Consider the following 6,058-nt stretch of genomic DNA (forward strand, 5'->3'; position numbering starts at 1 on the left):
CCCCTCTGTAAATGGCGTAATTAAAGAAGTGGTCTCCGAACGCCGCATGTGCTGCTCACAGTGCGGAGGGGACATGAACACAGACGTGTTTGCTCTCACACCCGGGACCGACACCCCGAGGACCCCTGCCCCCTTCTGGGGCTGTTCTCACGCCATCCCGGAGCCTGCTTTCATTCCCGCGTCTGGACGGGCGTGGAGCTCTAGGCGCCCCGGAGTTTTCTGGTCATTCCAGATTCCTCTGTCTGCCCGTTCTCGCTCAGGGATCCCGCCCCGCACCAGAGGGATGCTGGAAGACTGGGTTAGTCTGACACCCAATGAGCGCCAGTGGGGCTCAGAAACACCACGCAGCAAAGGATGGGGCAAAATGGAATGTCCAGCCTCACATTTCACTAGAATGTGAAAGAAGTGACTCTGTCTGTTTTGTTCTTTGATATATTGCCAGGGCCCAGCCTGACTCATGGTAAGCCTTCAATAAATATTTGTTGAATGAATGAACGAATATCCAGTAGTTAGGGTTACAATTGGTAATTAAATTGGAACATGTCTCTATAATAGATGGCTGAGTAGTGCGTGTAAGAGAGACACACACAAATACACAGCTATGGTTAAATTAATTTAGCCACAACTCTTAAAAAACAAATTTAACCTATATGAACAACTTCTAAGATACATTTCAAGTGATAAAAAAGAAAACATGGAACTGTATAATTTCATTCCTGAAAAAAAAAAAGTGGGGAAAGAATATAAATTTCTTACTTTTAGATATACAAAATATCTCTAACAAGATACACAAGAAACTGATATATCAGTTGACTCCAAGAAGGGATATGTGACTAAGAAAAAGATTTCAAAAGATACATGTACCTCTTTGTATCTTTTGCACTTTGAACCAAGTGAAAGTATCTTTTCCATAAATAAAATTGCATATAGCTACCATTTCCTAGAGGCCTAGTATAATAATAGCATATGTCTGCTGATAAACACATACAAGAATATGGATGGGTGATTTACTTACATTCTACTACTCTCAATTCTGTGATGTAGATATTACTATTCCCATTTTACAGATGAGGAAATTTGTCCAAGGTCACATAACTCAATAACAAATATAGAGGCCAGGTTTTCTGGCCTCTGAAAACTGTCTATGGATTATACCTCTTTGAGTCTGCTGAACAAAAGGAAGAAGGCACTGAAAAAATGGGACCCCCATATTTCTGAGAACTGTTTCTCATATTTAAAACCTTCAAATTTTAAGGGTTAAATCCAATTTGATATTTTAATAGTTGATGTGGAAACCTGAAAGTTCATTTCTCATTCACTTAATAAATTATATTCTTACAATTTAATGCCAAATGACTGCACATGTACTTCTGGAAGGGAAATATAACACATCCATTTTATACTTGAAAAATAGTAAAAACAAAAAGTGATATATCCATCATAGACACTCAAATTATGGGTTGAGTAAGATCCTACAGATTGAGCACCAACCAATAGTTACTGTTTAACATGCTCCAGCGAGCAAGATAAATTATTCAGAACCAGGACACTGACTTTCTGTTTCTAAAAACTACTCTTCATCAACAGTAACCTGGCAACTCCACTTGCTCTCTGCCACAAGAGAATGAAAGACATGCCAGGAATGTTTGAAGTGAAGACAGGGTGATTCCAGGAACAGAGCTGAGGTCATGCAAGATCTGCTTGTTTGGCTCCCTTTTCGTGCACCTAGGAAGCTGAAGTGTGTGATCATATTCTTGATGTCTTTGTTCTGCCCCAGACATAGTCAACATCCCACAGTGTTTATTAACTCTGAAGAAACTAAAACTCATTGCAGGATATTTAATATATTATTAAATTGTTTTTAAAAAATGTAGGCCTCTTCTGATAGAGCTCTTGTTTTTAAAAATTCATCTGAGTAAATTTTAAAGATCTTATGGGCTTTATTCAGTGATTCATGAATTGGGCAGCATCCCATCTAGCAGATAGGAATTCCGAAGAGCTGTACAAAATGAAGCACTTTTATAGGTAGAAGGGGAAGTTATTAGCCAACAGTGGATTGTTTGCAACAAGGTCACTTCCTTGGGGGAACTGCAGGTGTCTATCATCTATCAGGAGGATTATCTCACTGGAGCTGACCAGGTAATTCTGGAGAGGCTGAAACTGTAATTAAGTTAGATATTAAGTCTCAGATTGGTAACATGGGGCTTGGCAACCATTTGGGGCTGTAGTCTCTTTTCTTAACAATGCCCCCCTTTTAATCAGGCTTTTAGCCTAATGGAGAGACGTGATCAAAATTTAAGGCATTAGTGCCACTCCCAGCTACCACTCTGAGGTTCTTGCCATTTTTGCCAATCCTCTGTGGTAGTCATAGGTCATGTCTTCTTGCTGAATCACTGTGGTATTCTCGCATGGCAACTGCAGGTTCCCATTGGTTAAGTTGGTCATTTATTTCATTTTCTGAAGATCCAGTCTCAGGGAGATTATTTGCTTGGTGATTTGCAGCTTTGAACATGCATTTAAAGGTTTTGAGAGAATATAACACACAAGAAGACTATTCTGATTATTATGAACAGGATAATTCCCAATATCTGGATTGCACTTCAAAGCCCTGGTCTCCAAGGCCCAAATCAATCAAAATCAAATAAGTCAAAAAGGGGTGCCTGGGTGGCTCAGTCGGTTACGCATCTGCCTTCAGCTCAGGTCATGATTTCAGAGTCCTGGGATCGAGCCCAGAGTAAGAGTCAGGCTCCCTGCTCAGTGGGAATTCTGCCCCTCCTCCCCCCTACTTGTAATCACTCTCTCACTCTCACACTCTCTCTCAAATAAATCTTTTTTAAAAAAAAGTTCTGGGCGCCTGGGTGGCTCAGTTGGTTAAGCGACTGCCTTCGGCTCAGGTCATGATCCTGGAGTCCCAGGATCGAGTCCCGCATCGGGCTACCTGCTCAGCAGGGAGTCTGCTTCTCCCTCTCCCGCTCCCCCCTCTTGTGCTCTTTCTCTCTCTCACTCTCTCTCTCAAATAAAATAAAATAAAATCTTAAAAAATAAAAATAAAAAATAAAAAAAATAAATAAAAATTAAAAAAAAGTTCTAGGGGCACCAGGGTGGCTCCGTCCTTAAGCATCTGCCTTCAGCTCAGGTCATGATCCCAGGGTCCTGGGATCGAGCCCCACATTGGGCTCTCTGCTCTGCGGGAAGCCTGCTTCTTCCTCTCCCACTCCCCCTGCTTGTGTTCCCTCTCTTGCTGTGTCTCTCTCTGTCAAATAAATAAATAAAATATATTTTAAAAAAAAGAATGGTTTAAAAAAGTAATAAAAATTTTTAAAAATTTAAAAAAGATTATAAATTCATGGCCAAAATGGATGCTGATGGTGAGATCTTTTCACAATTAAGGGCACATCTGATTTAGATAATCATAAGAATATGGGGGTGCAAATGTACTATGATTTACAAAGATATTTGTGTCTAACTGGGCAAGTACAGGGGCACCTAGGTGGCTCTAGTCAGTTAAGCATCCGACTCTTGATTTCAGTTCAGGTCATGATCTCAGGATCGTGAGATCAAGCCCCAAGTTAGGCTCCATGCTGGGCACGGAGCTGCTTAAGATTCTCTTTCTCCCTCTCCCTCTCCCTCTGCCCCTCCCCATCCTCTCTCTTTCTCTATCTCTCTAAAAAAAATAAAAATAATTGGGCAAATACAGTTATAATCAGAGAAAGGTAAAAACAAGGTACTAGATATTCCAGCCATAAAAGTCAGACTCTGTGATTGTAGTTTATGGTAAGATTGGGAATAGATGAAAAATTGGTCATATGAAGAACCAGGGGGTCTTTAGCATCATGGACTGATTGGAGTTTTTGATGACAAATTCTAGTCAGAAATGTTGCTCCCATTGAGCAATGATACAAATGATAGTGATATCTTTCCAGGCCAATGCCAGAGTAAAGGGAAAAAAAGAGAATAAGAAAAGGTTTCATTTTAGGTAAAGTATGAAATCTTCATCCAGGGTCTCAGATGGAAGCAGTCTACCTCAGCATCAGCTATTTCTCTTCTTAGTCAATTTGATTTGGAGGGTCTCCAGTGTTTGCACAGGACCAGAAGTCAGGTGGAGCCTTCTTCAGTTGTGAAATATGCACTCAAGGTTTAATACGTTGTAATTTGGCAGCAGTGTCCATGATCAAGAGTTCTTGGTAGGGTCCTTTGCATGAGGCTCACTCTTGCAACAGCATCACAGTCATTATAACTGTCTGTAATGACAAGACTTAAAAATGACCATGATAAAGGGTGTGATGAGAGTTCATTATAGTGGAACTGACAGGAAATTTGGTTATACCTTAATATGTGGTATATATGTAACTGACAACATTATATCAGGACATACCAGATTTCTAGGAATTTTGTACAATTTCCAAAACACTATAACATATAAGTACACAAATACAACATAAAGAAGGCTTATTATTACTTCTTCTATGACAATGCTTTTTAATATATCAAATAAGCCTAATTGGTCTAACATCTGTCTTTTCCTAAGGAGAGAGAACGAATTTTTTGAGATATCCCAGTGACTCTCAGGAAAATCCCAAAGTTTCATTCAAGGTCAAAAAAACTTCATTGAGAATTTGAATTTGGGGAAGTTTTTCAAAAATATCAAAAAGGTTTTAAACCCTTGATTAGATACGATCGTAGGTCACTGTGGAACAATACTTAGTTAACCATTTAACCGAAGTGACAATGGAAGATATTAAAGAAAGATTGAGCTTGCAAATCAATCAATGTGATACAATACATTAATAAAAAAAAAGAACAAGAACCATATGATCCTCTCAATAGATGCAGAAAAAGGATTTGACAACCTACAGCATCCCTTCTTGATTAAAACTCTTCACAGTGTAGGGATAGAGAGTACATACCTCAATATCATAAAAGCCATCTATGAAAAACCCACAGCAAATATCATTCTCAATGGGGAAAAACTGAGAGCTTTCCCCCTAAGGTCAGGAACGCGGCAGGGATGTCCACTCTCACCACTGCTATTCAACATAGTATTAGAAGTCCTAGCCTCAGCAATCAGACAACAAAAAGAAATAAAAGGCAGCCGAATCGGCAAAGAAGAAGTCAAACTCTCACTCTTTGCAGATGATATGATACTTTATGTGGAAAACCCGAAAGACTCCACCCCAAAACTGCTAGAAGTCATACAGAAATTCAGTAAAGTGGCAGGATATAAAATCAATGCACAGAAATCAGTGGCATTCCTATACACCAACAACAAGACAGAAGAAAGAGAAATTAAGGAGTCGATCCCATTTACAATTGCACCCAAAACCGTAAGATACCTGGGAATAAATCTAACCAAGGAGGCAAAGGATCTATACTCAGAAAACTATAGAATATTCATGAAAGAAATTGAGGAAGACACAAAGAAAAGGAAAAATGTTCCATGCTCATGGATTGGAAGAACAAATATTGTGAAATTGTCTATGCTACCCAGAGCAATCTACACATTTAATGAATCCCTATCAAAATGCCATCCACTTTTTTCAAAGAAATGGAACAAATAATCTTGATATTTATGTGGAACCAGAAAAGACCCCGAATAGCCAGAGAAATGTTGAGAAAGAAAAGCAAAGCTGGTGGCATCACAATTCCAGACTTCAAGCTCTATTACAAAGCTGTCATCATCAAGACAGTATGGTACTGGCACAAAAACAGACACATAGATCAATGGAACAGAATAGAGAGCCCAGAAATTGACCCTCAACTCTATGGTCAACTCATCTTTGACAAAGCAGGAAAGAATGTCCAATGGCAAAAAGACAGTCTCTTCAACAAATGGTGTTGGGCAAATTGGATAGCCACATGCAGAAGAATGAAACTGGACCATTTCCTTACACCACACACAAAAATAGACTCAAAATGGATGAAAGACCGAAATGTGAGCCAGGAATCCATCAAAATCCTTGAGGAGAACACAGGCAGCAACCTCTTCGACCTCAGCCACAGCAACTTCCTCCTAGAAACATCACCAAAGGCAAGGGAAGCAAGGGCAAAAGTGAACTAT

This window comes from Leptonychotes weddellii, chromosome 14 (assembly GCF_054177405.1).
Source record: "Leptonychotes weddellii isolate Sample4059 chromosome 14, ASM5417740v2, whole genome shotgun sequence".
NCBI classification, from domain to species: domain Eukaryota; kingdom Metazoa; phylum Chordata; class Mammalia; order Carnivora; family Phocidae; genus Leptonychotes; species Leptonychotes weddellii.